Source organism: Oncorhynchus gorbuscha, linkage group LG12 (assembly GCF_021184085.1).
Source record: "Oncorhynchus gorbuscha isolate QuinsamMale2020 ecotype Even-year linkage group LG12, OgorEven_v1.0, whole genome shotgun sequence".
NCBI classification, from domain to species: Eukaryota; Metazoa; Chordata; class Actinopteri; order Salmoniformes; family Salmonidae; genus Oncorhynchus; species Oncorhynchus gorbuscha.
Window position 1 is genome coordinate 43,652,224 of NC_060184.1, and position 15,735 is coordinate 43,667,958.

At 41.9% G+C, this 15,735-nt stretch overlaps 1 pseudogene; it reads left to right on the forward strand.

Moving 5' to 3' along the window:
* LOC123991034 overlaps window positions 1–15,735 on the forward strand; it is a 191,540-nt pseudogene that overhangs the window by 89,172 nt on the left and 86,633 nt on the right.

A 15,735-nucleotide genomic window follows, 5' to 3' on the forward strand; every position in this document is an offset into this window, starting at 1 on the left:
GATATGTGTTCCATGTGGTTCCTCAGCACTGCTCTGTTGGTATACTGAATACTATTCTGTTCGCTGATGTGTTGGTTATTCATACTGAATCCTCTTCTATTCTCTGTTCTGTTTTTGCATGGTCGTCTATTGAGAGGTTTGATGATTAAATTCATTAATTTTACATCCAGATACCACGAGTAGAAATGTTCAGTTTATAATTGTGTAGAACTTTTATTAATTTTCAATTTAGCACACAGCGCGAACCTCAATCCCTAGCTAGTCTGTAAATCCACAGCTTTGTGCTCTATTTCCCCTTTCTACCCCCCTCTCCCAACCCACACTATGGGTACTGAACATGCCACTCCAAGGAGCTGAGCTACGGATTAGAGGACTACTCAGGACCGATTTCTTCATCCTGCGCCCGCTGCTTTTCATACCATACCATGCACGCCCGCTCCAGCTGACTTCTTGTCCCCAACCCAACTTGTCCTCAACCCAACCACAGTCCCACAATGTTATTTTTAGGTGTATGTGACGGAGCTCAGTTTGCAGGCCCAGTCCCAGCAATTTTGCCACCCAAGTGAAGATCATAATGCACAAAAAAATTGCCTAAAAAAATTGCCTAAAAAATATTGCTTCAAAAACCAGAGATTCTGATGTGGCCCATCATCTGAAATTGTATTTAAAAACTCTGAAATGCTATTTGGAGTAGGGATGGGCATTTTAACATTTCTGTTCGAGTACTCTCATGAGTACCTGAATGGGAAAACATTTGTGCATTTATCTATGTGACAACAGATCATAACAATGCCTGGTTCATCATAACTTTAACAGATAACAAATCCCAATTGCTCAATTTCCCCATATACACTGCTCAAAAAAATAAAGGGAACACTAAAATAACACATCCTAGATCTGAATGAATGAAATATTCTTATTAAATACTTTTTTCTTTACATAGTTGAATGTGCTGACACACGAATTATCAATGGAAATCAAATTTATCAACCCATGGAGGTCTGGATTTGGAGTCACTCTCAAAATTAAAGTGGAAAACCACACTACAGGCTGATCCAACTTTGATGTAATGTCCTTAAAACAAGTCAGAACGAGGCTCAGTAGTGTGTGTGGCCTCCACGTGCCTGTATGACCTCCCTACAACGCCTGGACATGATCCTGATGAGGTGGCGGATGGTCTCCTGAGGGATCTCCTCCCAGACCTGGACTAAAGCATCCGCCAACTCCTGGACAGTCTGTGGTGCAACGTGGCGTTGGTGGATGGAGCGAGACATGATGTCCCAGATGTGCTCAATTGGATTCAGGTCTAGGGAACGGGCGGGCCAGTCCATAGCATCAATGCCTTCCTCTTGCAGGAACTGCTGACACACTCCAGCCACATGAGGTCTGGCATTGTCTTGCATTAGGAGGAACCCAGGGCCAACCGCACCAGCATATGGTCTCACAAGGGGTCTGAGGATCTCATCTCGGTACCTAATGGCAGTCAGGCTACCTCTGGCGAGCACATGGAGGGCTGTGCGGCCCCCCAAAGAAATGCCATCCCACACCATGACTGACCCACCGCCAAACCGGTCATGCTGGAGGATGTTGCAGGCAGCAGAACCTTCTCCACGGCGTCTCCAGACTGTCACGTCTGTCACATGTGCTCAGTGTGAACCTGCTTTCATCTGTGAAGAACACAGGGCGCCAGTGGCGAATTTGCCAATCTTGGTGTTCTCTGGCAAATGAAAAACTTCCTGCACGGTGTTGGGCTGTAAGCACAACCCCCACCTGTGGACGCCGGGCCCTCATACCACCCTCATGGAGTCTGTTTCTGACCGTTTGAGCACACACATGCACATTTGTGGCCTGCTGGAGACATTTTGCAGGGCTCGTGCAGTGCTCCTCCTGCTCCTCCTTGCACAAAGGCGGAGGTAGCGGTCCTGCTGCTGGGTTGTTGCCCTCCTACGGCCTCCTCCACGTCTCCTGATGTACTGGCCTGTCTCCTGGTAGCGCCTCCATGCTCTGGACACTACGCTGACAGACACAGCAAACCGTCTTGCCACAGCTCGCATTGATGTTCCATCCTGGATGAGTTGCACTACCTGAGCCACTTGTGTGGGTTGTAGACTCCGTCTCATGCTACCACTAGAGTGAAAGCACCGCCAGCATTCAAAAGTGACCAAAACATTAGCCAGGAAGCATAGGAACTGAGAAGTGGTCTGTGGTCCCCACCTGCAGAACCACTCCTTTATAGGGGGTGTCTTGCTAATTGCCTATAATTTCCACCTGTTGTCTATTCCATTTGCACAACATCATGTGAAATGTATTGTCAATCAGTGTTGCTTCCTAAGTGGACAGTTTGATTTCACAGAAGTGTGATTGTCTTGGAATTACATTGTGTTGTTTAAGTGTTCCCTTTATTTTTTTGAGCAGTGTATATTCAGTCAATGAAAAAGCAAAGTGCCATTTAAGATGAATTTATTGAAACTGTCATATAAACTAGTTTTATTATGTCAAACAAAATAAAAACTCAACATGCAACAATTTCAAAGTTCATATAAATAATTTAGTCAATTAAAATAAATGAATTAGGCCCTAATCTATGGATCTTGGAATACAGATATTCATGTGTTGGTCACAGATATCTTTTTTTAAAGTATGGGAGTGGATCAGAAAACCAGTCAGTATCTGCTGTGACCACAATTTGCTTCATGCAACACGACATATTTCCTTTTCAGGTTGTGGATTGTAGCCTGTGGAATTTTGTCCCACTCCTCTTCAATGACTGAGCAAAGTTGCTGGATATTGTCAGGAACTGGAAAGCTGTTGTACATGACGATCCAGAGCATCCCAAACATGCTCAATTGGTGACATGTGTGGTGAGTTTGCAGACTATGGAAAAACTGAGACATTTTCAGCTTCCAGATCCTTGCGACATTGGGCTGTTTCATGCTAGAACATGGAGGCTGATGAATGCCACGACAATGGGCCTCAGGACCTCGTCATGGTATCTCTGTGCATTAAAATTGCCAGCGATAAAATGCAATTGTTTTCGTTGTTCGTATCTTATGCCTGCCCATACCATAACCCTACCGACACTATGGGGCACTCTGTTTGCAACTTTGACATCAGCAAACTGCTCGACCACACGACACCATGTTCTGCGGTTGTGAGGCCGGTTGGACGTACTGCCAAATTCTCTAAAACGACATTGGAGGTGACTTATGGTAGAGAAAAACATTAGATTATCTGACAACAGCTCTGGTGGACATTGCTGCAGTCAGCATGCCAATTGCACGCTCCTTCAACTTGAGACATCTGTGGCATTGTGTTGTGTGACTACACTGCACCTTTTAGAGTGGCCTTTTAAAATACACCTCTGCTGTCTTCAACCAGGATCTCAGCGCTCACTGCCTCATTGCCTACGTCCGTAATGGGTCTGCGGTCAAACAACCACCCCTCATCGCTGTCAAACGCTCCCTAAAACACTTCAGCGAGCAGACCTTTCTAATCGACCTGGCCCTGGTATCCTGGAAGGATATTGAAGGACATTCCCTCAGTAGAGGATGCCTGGTTTTTCTTTAAAAGTGCTTTCCTCACCATCTTAAATAAGCATGCCCCATTCAATTAAAAAAAAACAGGAACAGATATAGCCCTTGGTTCACTCCAGACCTGACTGCCCTTGACCAGCACAAAAACATCCTGTGGCGTACTGCATTAGCATCGAATAGCCCTCGCGATATGCAACCTTTCAGGGAAGTTAGGAACAATATACACAGGCAGTTAGGAAAGCAAAGGCTAGCTTTTTCAAACAGAAATTTGCATCCTGTAGCACAAACTCCAAAAAGTTATGGGACACTGTAAAGTCCATGGAGAATAAGAGCAGCTCCTCCCATCTGCCCACTGCACTGAGGCTAGGAAACACTGTCACCACCGATAAATCAACGATAATTGATAACTTCAATAATAATATTTCTAAGGCTGGCCATGCTTTCCACCTGGCTACCCCTACCCCTGTCAACAGCCCTGCACCCCCCACAGCAACTTGCCCAAGCCTCCCCCAGCTTCTCCTGATGTTCTGAAAGAGCTGCAAAATCTGGACCCTCTCTTTCTAAAATGATCCGCTGAAATTGTTGCAACCCCTCTTACTAGCCTGTTCTATCGTATGAGATCCCCTAAGATTGGAAAGCTGCCGTGGTCATCCCCCTCTTCAAAGGGGGAGACACTCTAGACCCAAACTGCTACAGACCTATATCTATCCTATCCTGCCTTTCTAAAGTCTTCGAAAGCCAAGTTAACAAACAGATCACCCACCCATCGATAAGAGACAATACTGTGCAGCTGTATTCAATCGACCTGGCCAAGGCTTTCAATTCTGTCAATCACCACATTTTTGTCAGCAGACTCAAGAGCCTTGGTTTCTCAAATTACTGCCTCGCCTGGTTCACCAACTACTTCCCAGAGTTCAGTGTGTGAAATCTGAGGGCCCGTTGTCCGAACCTCTGGCAGTCTCTATGGGGGTGCCACAGGGTTCAATCCTCGGGCCGACTCTTTTCTCTGTATACACTAATGATGTCGCTCTTGCTGCTGGTGATTCTCTGATCCACCTCTACGCAGACGACAACATTCTGTATACCTTTCGCCCTTCTTTGGACACTGTGTTAACCAACCTCCAAATGAGCTTCATTGCCATACAACTCTCCTTCCGTGGCCTCCAACTGCTCTTAAATGCAAGTAAAACTAAATGCATGCTCTTCAACCGATTGCTGCCCACACCTGCCCACCCGTCCAGCATCACTACTCTGGACGGTTCTGACTTAGAATATGTGGACAACTACAAATACCTAGGTGTCTGGTTAGACTGTAAACTCTCCTTCCAGGCTCACATTAAGCATCTCCAATCCAAAATTAAATCTGGAATTGGCATCCTAGTTTGCAACAAAGCATCCTTCACTCATGCTGCCAAACATACCCTCGTAAAACTGACTATCCTTCAGATCCTTGACTTCGGCGATGTCATTTACAAAACAGCCTCCAACACTCTAGTTAGCAAATTGGATGCATTATATCACAGTGTCATACTACCCACCACTGCAACCTGTATGCTTTCGTTGGCTGGCCCTCGCTTCATATGCGTTGCCAAACCCACTGGCTCCAGATCATTTATAAGTCTTTGCTAGGTAAAGCCTCGCCTTATCTCAGCTCACTGGTCACCATAGCAGCACCCACTCGTATCACACGCTCCAGCAGGTATATTTCACTGGTCACGCCCAAAGCAGATTCCTCCTTTGGCTGCCTTTCCTCCTTGTTCTCTGCTGCCAATGACTGGAACGAACTGCAAAAATCACTGAAGCTGGAGACTCATATCTCCCTCACTCCCTCATGCAGCCACCACCATGTTTAACAATATTAAGAGTATTACTCAGGGATGTGTTAGATGTGTCCCAAACTGAAGGATTTGTATTCAGGACATGAAGTTAATGTCTTTATTTATTTTAGTGCCTTATTGTGAATATGATGCATGTTTTAGAATATTTGTGTTCTGTAAAGGCTTCATCTTTTCACTCTTTCATTTAGGTTAGTATTGTGGTGTAACAACATTGTTGTTGATTCATCATCACTTTTCTCCTAGCACAGTCATTAAAACCTGTAACTATTTTAAAGTCACCATTGTCTTCGTGGGAAATCCCTGAGCGGTTTCCTTCCTTTCCGGCAACTGAGTTAGGAAGAACACTTGTATCTTTGTAGTTACTGGGTGTCCTGATACCATCCAAAGCCTAATTAATAACTTCACCATGCTCAAAGTGATATTCAATGTATGCTTTATTTATTTTTATCCATCTACCAATAGTTGCCCTTTATTGTGAGGCATTGGAACGAACACCTCACTTGTCTTTGTGGTTGAATCTGACTGAAGAACCTTACAGATTTGGAAAGTATTCAGACTTGGAAATTATTCAGAAAGTATTCAGACTTTTAACACATTTTGTTGCGTTACAGCGTCATTATAACATTTATTAAATACATGTTTTCCCTTATAAATCTACACTCAATATCCCATAATGACAAAGCAAAAAAGTTTAAAAAATAAAATAAAATAAAATTTCTTACATATATAAACCAGATACCTTATTTACATAAGTATTCAGACCCATTGCTATGAGACTCAAAATTGAGCTCAGGTGCTTCCTGTTCCATTGATCATCCTTGATGTTTCTACAACTTGATTGGAGTCCACCTGTGCTAAATGCAATTGATTGGACAATATTTGGAAAGGCACACACCTGTCTATATAAGGTCCAACAGTTGACAATGCATTTCAGAGCACAAACCAAGCCATGAAGTGGAAGGAATTGTCAGTAGAGCTCAGAGACAGGATTGTGTTGAGCCACAGATCTGGGGAAGGGTACCAAAACATTTCTGCAGCATTGAAGGTCTCCAAGAACACCATATTTCTTAAATGGAAGAGGTTTGGAACCACCAAGACTCTTCCTAGAGCTGGCTGCCCGGCCAAACTGAGCAATCTGGGGAGAAGGGCCTTGTACAAGGAGGTGACCAAGAACCCAATGGTCACTCTTAACAGAGCTCTAGAGTTCCTCTGTGGAGATGGCCGAATCTTCCAGAAGGACAACCATCTCTGCAGCACCACCAATCAGGCCTTTATGGTAGAGTGGCCAGACGGAAGCCACTCTTCAGTAAAAAGCATGAATGCTTGCTTGGAGTCTACCAAAAAGCACCTAAAGAACTCAGGCCACGAGATAAATAAGATAGATTCTCTGTTCTGATGAAACCAAGGTGGAACTCTTTGACCTGAATGCCTAGCATCACGTCTGGAGGAAACCTGACACCATACCTATGCTGTCGGGATGTTTTTCAGTGGCATGGACTGGGAGACTAGTCAGGATCGAGGTAATGATGAACGGAGCAAAGTACATAGAGATCCTTGATGAAAACCTGCTCCAGAGCGCTTAGGACCATGGACTGGGGCTAAGGTTCACCTTCCAACAGGATAATGACCCTAAGCACACAGCCAAGACAATGCAGGAGAGGCTTCGGGACAAGTCTCTGAATGTCCTTGAGTGGCCCAGCCAGAACCCGGACTTGAACCCGATCTAACATACCTGGAGGGACCTGAAAGTAGCTGTGCAGCGACGCTTCCCATCCAACCTGACAGAGCTTGAGAGGATCTGCAGAGAAGAATGGGAGAAACTCCCCAAATACAGGTGTGCCAAACATGTAGTGTCATACGCAAGGCTGTAATCTCTACCAAAGGTGCTTCAACAAAGTACTGAGTAAAGGGTCTGAATACTTATGTGAATGTGATAATGTACATTTTTTATTTTTAATACATTGGAAAACATTTTAAAACCCTGTTTTTGCTTTGTCATTATGTGGTATTGTGTGTAGATTGATGACATATTTTTTTAAAGTCTGTGTTGCCCAGCAACTGCCCCAAAACATCACTGCTCTAGAGGAGATCTGCATGGAGGAATGGGCCAAAATACCAGCAACAGTGTGTGAAAACCTTGTGAAGACTTACAGAAAACGTTTGACCTCTGTCATTGCCAACAAAGAGTATATAACAAAGTATTGAGATAAACTTTTGTTATTGACCAAATACTTATTTTCCACCATAATTTGCATAGAAATTCATTAAAAATCCTACAATGTGATTTTCTGGATGTTTTTTTCTCATTTTGTCTATCATAGTTGAAGTGTACCTATGATGAAAATTACAGGCCTCTCTCATCTTCTTAAGTGGGAGAACTTGCACAATTGGTGGCTTACTAAATACGTTTTTGCCCCACTGTAAATGCCTAGAATATTTTAATTTGGGGGAATCTCTTATAAAATGGGTTAAAGTTATGTTTAGTAACCCTAGGTGTAAAATAGTAAATAATGGCTACATCTCTGAAGGTTTTAAACTATCTAGAGGAGTAAAACAAGGTTGTCCACTATCGGCATATCCATTTATTATTGACATCGAAATATTAGCTGTTAAGATTAGATCAAACAATAACATTAAGGGATTAGAAATCCGTACCTTAAAAACTAAGGTGTCATTGTACGCTGATGATTCATGTTTTCTTTTAAAACCACAATTAATCTCTCCACGGCCTCATAGAGGATTTAGATACTTTTGCTATCCTCTCTGTGTGGACATACTCGGTATACAAATCCCAAAAGAAGGAATTGATCTCACTCCAATAAATGTTCATAGAAAGTTAGAAAAAATAGATTAGATCTTGCTACCATGGAAAGGAAAATACCTGTCTATTTGTGGAAAAATCACCCTGATTAACTCTTTAGTCATATCACAGTTTACCTATTTGCTTATGGTTTTGCCTACACCTAGTGACCTGCTTTTTAAATTATATGAACAAAAAATATTCAATTTTATTTGGAACGGCAAGCCAGATAAAATTAAAAGGGCCTATTTATATAACGAATATGAATTCGGAAGGCAGAAATTATTCCATTTTAAAGCATTAGACCTCTCACTAAAGGCATCAGTCATACAAAAGTTATACTTAAATCCAATCTGGTTCCCTAGTAAATTGGTACGAATGTCTCATCCTATGTTCAAGAAGGGCCTTTTTCCCTTTATTCAAATTAAGCCTGACCACTTTCGGTTGTTTGAAAAGGAAATAATCTCCAAAATATCTTTATTTTTTAAACAAGCCTTAGAAGGTTGGTTGCATTTTCAGTTTAATCCACCTGAAAAGACAGAACAAATAATACAACAAATATTGTGGTTAAATTCAAATATACTAATTTTTATTTTTTAAACTATTTTTTGAAGAAATGTTTAAAAAAGGTATAATTTTAGTGAATGATATATCATAAATAGGACTGGTGGAGTTATGTCACACATGCAGCTAACACAAACATATGGAAATGTCTGCTCCTACCCAAACTTACAACCAATTAATTGCAGCATTACCACAAAAATGGAAGAGGCAAGTATAAGGGGAAAAAAGTAAGGAACTTGTATGTCGGCCCTGGATTAAAGAACATAAATGGTTAAAGAAAAGTGTGATAAATAAAAACATATACCAATTTCATTTGAGGACCAAAAAACTGACAGCTTTGCCATATAAATTGCAAAATAGTTGGGAAGATATTTTCGATGTACCCATTCCATGGCACATGGTTTATGAATTGATACGCAAAACAACGCCAGATTCAAAACTTTGTTTTTTTTCAATTTAAATTACTATACAAATGTATTGCAACTAATAGAATGTTATGTATATGGGGGATACAGTCTTCCCTGCTCTGCAGATTCTGCTGTGAGGAGGCAGAGTCCTTAGATAATTTATTTTTGTATTGTCCATATGTAGCTCGTTTTTGGTCACAGGTCCAGGAATGGCTGAATAATTGCAACATTTGCCTAGAACTAACGCTGCAGATAGCAATACTGGGTGATTTGAAAAGCCATAGTCAATCAATCAATAATATAATAATTATTTTAGCAAAATTTTTAATTTTTAATTTACAATCTGTAGAAGCTATGAGAATAGAAAGGTTCAATTATTTTGTGAAGCATCACAGCACAGTTGGAAAATGTATGGCAAATAGAAATCCGAAATGGATGATGTTGAGAGATAGATGGGAGGGGTTGAATGGAGCTGAAGGGTGGGACTAATAACATGATAAACAATGTAAACCGTACGGGGTCTGTAAAATGTATATAGATTCATCACTTTTGTGAAATAGCAGTTACAAATAGAAATCAAACTGGATGGACATCAGAAATAGAGGAAGGACTAAAAACAAACAAAAAATAACTATTGTAAAATAGACTGTGTCTGTAAAATGTGTATAAGATGTATAAATTGAAGGTAAAAGCCAAAGTGTTTTTTAGTTTACTCTAATTGGGGGGTGGTAGGGTTTGCGGGGAATAATAATAGGTATAAGGTATATTCTTTAAAAAAAGTATGTATGTCTATATAGGTTTGTGTATGTATATATGTGTATATGTATGCATGTGTGTATGGATATATATATTTACCCCAAAAATATATGGGGGATTGGAAATTCTGCAGACAATTATATTGATGGAAGCAACATTCTTTGCGCAATATTAAGCTGATCCACCCCTTAAAAAAGGGAAACCATTTTTTTTGTCAGTCCTCGGTTGCAACACTTACTACCTAGTTCCCAACTGCCTCTGGAAGCAACGTCAGTACACCAGGTGTTCGTCGGGAGCTTCATGAAATGGATTTCCATGGCCGAGCAGCCGCATACAAGTCTAAGATCACCATGTGCAATGCCAATGTCGGCTGGAGTGGTGTAAAGCTCACCACCATTGGACTCTGGAGCAGTGGAAACGCGTTCTCTGGAGGGATGAAACTCACTTCATCATCTGTCAGTTCGACGGACTAATCTGGGTTTGGTGGATGCCAGGAGAACACTACCTGCCCAATGCATAGTGCCAACTGTAAAGTTTGCTGGAGGAGGAATAGTGGTCTGGGGCTGCTTTTCATGGTTTGAGCTAGGCCCCTTATTTCCAGTGAAGAGAAATCTTAACATTACACCATATAATGATATTACTAGAAAATGTTGTACTTCCAACTTTTTGGTAACAGTTTAGGGAAGGCCCCTTCTTGTTTCAGCATGTCAATGCCCCTGTGCACAAAGCGAGGTCCATACAGAATGGTTTGTCGAGATCGGTGTGGAAGAACTTGACTGGCCTGCACAAAGCCCTGACCTAAACCCCATCTAAACACCTTTGGGATAAATTGGAAAGCCCACTGCGAGCCATGCCTAGTGGCCCAACATCAGTGCCCGACCTCACTAATGCTCTTGTGGCTGAATGGAAGACCCCACAGCAATGTACCAACATCTAGTAGAAGGCCTTCCCAGAAGAGTGGAGGCTGTAAACGGGGGACCAACTCCATGTTATTTCCCATGATTTTGGAATGAGATGTTCGACGAGCAGGTGTCCACATACTTTTCAAACGCTGTATGGTGTATCATATTATTGGGCAATATCAGCCAATAGGGTGGATGTCGTTTCAAAGAGAGTAGCGTTAGAATAGGAGAGTAGACACTTACTTGAGCTAAGTTTTGCATAACTTTGATAGGAGTGAGACGATTTGCAGGCAGACAAATGTGTTCTCAATATTTATTTCCAGTCAATGTCAGAGCCTATCATATTTAGCAAGTTCATTTCCATGGAAAGACAACTGTGTCGTGCTTCTTTGCCCATAAATATAGCCGGCAGACTATTTAATTGAGACCACGCGTAAGCGCATTTCATCTATGTCGAAGCCTGCAGCTCTCCAGCAAACATGTCCACATTGGCATGATGTGGACCCAATGCGGGCAAAATCTTGGGACATACGTAGGCTTCCCACAAAAGCACCCGCAAGGCATTGTCCCAGTGTGGCCCAGTTTGGGAGCCCTCACATTGCCTGAAATAAGACCATCTTTTTGGAACAGCTGCCCATAACATTGCATCAGAAACTAACTTAAACGTTCATCTTATGTAACATGCATTTATCTTTTTACAGACTTCATCATTGAGTACGGTTACATGCACACAATAATGTGAGTTATTGTGGATAGCCAGATTAATATAATAGTTTGATTAAAATGTGTACATACTTTGCAAGTATAATGATTTCCCTAATAATCCTGTTTACATGGACACATCTTAAATCAGGCTACCTGATGGCACTTTGATAAATGGAGAACATGTTGTACCACAGCAAACATGTGATTCTGAGTTCAGACATGTAAAGTTTGTGTGGGAAAACTATTTCTGATACGCATACATTCAGTTGTTCCAAAAATGATGCTTACTTCGATTTTGACCTTACACCGATTAACATAAGCAGAGTAAGATGTTTACAGGACTATCGCATAATCTGCCTACTGAATTATTACTGTTCATGTCAACGTACTCATTGGCAGTTTAAGATACATTTATGTTGACATTACACGATAGAACACTTAAACACTCGTAGTAATGTTTGCATAACAATAACGTGTGATAATTGGCTTTATAGTTCCCAACTCTCGGTTTGAATGGTGTCAGCAATTCCTACCTTGCCCACTAAATACACAATGGGATAATTCTTGCTGGGTGGTTATATCACACACAGTTAACTCATCTGTGACTAAGTTAAACAACCAAAAGAGGGTGCAATGAGGGGAGAGTGGGGGCTAGAGACATGAGGTGGGTAGAAACATTAGGGATGGGGGAAAAACATTGATACAGTAGAGTATCGCAATATTTTTTATGCCAATACTGTGACTCCAAGTATCGATTTGTAAAATAAAATAAACATTTTTTTAAATGAGGGGTGCGTGTCTGCTTTCTGTGTCTGCCCTGTATAAGGGCCCTTGACCTGACCACTTCTGTGGCCCTGTGCTCCATTGTGCTGCCATGTGAGTAAATTAATTTTCCATTAGTATTCATTAGCTCCTCTCTTTACCATGTTGTTCAGAGAGCAATGAGCGGAGAGAGAGGACCACCCTGTGCTATACAGACACGTGCTGCACACACTCCCTCCATTAGTTCCTTTATGATCGCACAATAGACTTTTTGATCTCTCTGTCTCCCTCTCTCACTCTCTTTTTTTTCTCCTGCTCTCGATCTTGTGCTTTCTCTAGCTCTTTCTCTCAATCGCTCACTCTTTCCCTCTCCTCCCTCCCTCTCGCTCTCTCTCTCTCTCTCTCCTGCTCTCGATCTTGTGCTTTCTTATGCCCCCTATCTCTTCTCTCCATGCACACTTCTGACTCGTCCATCTTCTCTTTTTTTCCCTGTTTTTTTTCTTCTCCTGGGCTAGTGACCAGCATCCCAATGGTCTGTTGCCTTGGTGATGAGTGACAGGTAGGATGCACCACCCAAGCAGTGTGGAGATGGATGAAATGGGGTGAGCTGAGGTGGGGGTTGGGAGGTTGGAGCAGTAGGGAAAGAGACTACTGATTTGAAGAGGAGTAAGAAGAAGAGGAATAAGAGGACATTGGAAATGGTGTTTGCAGTTGTAAAGATTCTTTGTGGAGAGATCAACCTTTATTATTCCCATTTTCTCATCTCTGTTCCTATGTGCTGGTGGCTTACTGAAGGAATCCAATCAGGGTTGTCAAGGTCCAGGGCAACTGAAGGAGATAATGCTCCTCCGTTTTGTCTGAAAGATGTCCCTGAAGGACATCCCTCGGTCAATAAGAGAGGGATGAGTAAGAAATGAACGAGTTGATTTCCAGGAAAATGAGTGCTCAGAGTACCATCTCAAAATTATCTAAAGTGAATTGAGGGAAACGCCATTCTCACGCATCCTTATTCAACAGGGAGAAAAGAGAGAAGACAACATTCTGGCAGATTGGAATGAATCTCATTTGTCTATTAAAATAACATAAAATTGATCAGAAATACGGTGTAGACATTGTTAATGTTCTAAATGACTATTGTAGCTGGAAACGGCTGATTTTTTAAATAGAATATCTACATACAATGGACATACAGAGGCCCATTATCAGCAACCATCACTCCTGTGTTCCAATGGCACGTCGTGTTAGCTTGTTGCTTCTTTAATCAGGTCAACAGTTTTTAGCTGTGCTAACATAATTGCAAAAGGGTTTTCTAATGATCAATTAGCCTTTTAAAATGATAAACGTGGATTAGCTAACTCAACGTGCCGTTGGAACACAGGAGTGATGTATTGTTGTCTCTACCTTCTTGCTCTTTGTGCTGTTGTCTATGCTCAATAATGTTTGTGCCATGTTTTGTGCTGCTGCCATGTAGTTGTCACGTTGTGTTGCTACCATGCTGTGTTTACATGTGTTGCTGTCATGCTATGTTGTCGTCTTAGGTCTCTCTTTATGTAGTGTCGCTGTGTCTCTTGTCGTGATGTGTGTTTTATTTTTAATCCCAGCCCCCGTCCCCGCAGAAGGCCTTTTGCCTTTTGGTAGGTCACTATTGTAAATACGATTTTTTTATTAACTGACTTGCCTAGTTAAATAAAGGTTAAATACAAAATTAATGAAAAAACAGGGTCCTGAAAAAGGTCACTACATGCAGGGTCACTGGAGGCCCAACTGGAAGTGTGTGAGCTTGCATGCGTGCAAGCATAAGAAATCGAGAGGGAGGGAGGTGGGGAGGGAGGGAGAGAAAGAGATGGATGAGACGAGGGTAGGAGGTGTAGCCTAGTAGTTGGGTGGGGGTTGGGCTACTATGGTGCTCTCATAATGTTTTATGTTTCTTTAAGAATGTGTCACAGTACAGTTTGAAGTACATCCTATAAATCTTAAAGCGTGCTAAGATAAATACGAGGGCTGATCATTACCCTATATGGAGGTGGTTGAGTTCAATTAAGAGGATTGTAACATGACTCACATCAACAAACCATTTAACAGGCTTCCTACTAGCCCATAAAGAAGTGTGTCCTTAGTTGTTAGTGCTAGTAATGCCTCTTATGGACTACTTTTTGGACTACTTTCATGTTAATTGCTCCATGACTGTAACATCATTATAGAGTCCTATAGAAATGAAATACATCAGCGATGAATTAAGACAGAATAGTAGGTGGTACTAATGACAGTTCCTGTAGTAGCTGGTTTATCAGTCACCCTATTGCACCTTGTCTGCTTCCACTCCATCAAACATGTCTGCCTTGATTACAGTGCTGATTCATTAATGTCATTATGATTAATTAATGTCAGGGAGGGAGAGGATGGCTGGTTGGACATGATAGACTACCATTGTCTCACAGAGAAAGAGCCTGTCATTTAGTCTGCTGTTCAGCCTAAATGTCCCTCTTGGTTCATTTACTGTAAATGGAGCCTATTCTTTCTTTCCTCCTTCTTTACCTTCACTCGCTGTAAATGTTCCCTTCTATTTATTTATTTCCTCTTTCTTCTCCAGTCCTCTCCTCTCTCTCCATATCCCTCCCTCTGATTCTGAAGCATTCTTTACCCATTTCGTTAAATGGAGATTCACGATTGAAGAGAAACAGTTTCAGTGGGGAAAATGCTGAGTAAGAAAAGCTTTCTGCTTTCTACAAGTACAGGGCATTCAGAAAGCATTCAGACCCCTTGACTTTTTCCACATTTTGTTACGTTACAGCCTTATTCTAAAATGTATGATTTTTTTTCTTCTCATCCAATAAACTTTGATTTGAACCTGATAGAGCTTGAGAGGATCTTCAGAGAAGAATGGGAGAAACTCCCCAAAGCTCTGTCAGGTTGGATGGGGAGTGTCGCTGCACAGCTATTTTCAGATCTCTCCAGAGATGTTTGATTTTGTTCAAGTCTGGGCTCTGGCTAGGCCACTCAATGACATTTAGAGTAGCTCAGTTGGTAGAGCATGGCGCTTGTAACGCCAGGGTAGTGGGTTCGATTTCCGGGACCACCCATACGTAGAATGTATGCACACATGACTGTAAGTCGCTTTGGATAAAAGCGTCTGCTAAATGGCATATATTATTTCTATATTTTAGAGACTTGTACCAAAACCACTCTTGCATTGTCCTGTTGGAAGGTGAACCTTCGCCCCAGTTTGAGGTACTGAGCACTCTGGAGCACATTTTCATCAAAGATCTCTCTGTACTTTGCTCCGTTAATTTCCCCCCGATCCTGACTAGTCTCCCAGTCCCTGTCTCTGAAAAACATCCCCACAACATGATGTTGTCAGCACATTGGTTCAACGTAGGGATGGTGCCAGGATTCCTCCAGACGTGACGCTTGGCATTCAGGCCAAAGAGTTCAATCTTGGTTTCATCAGACCAGAGAATCTTGTTTGTC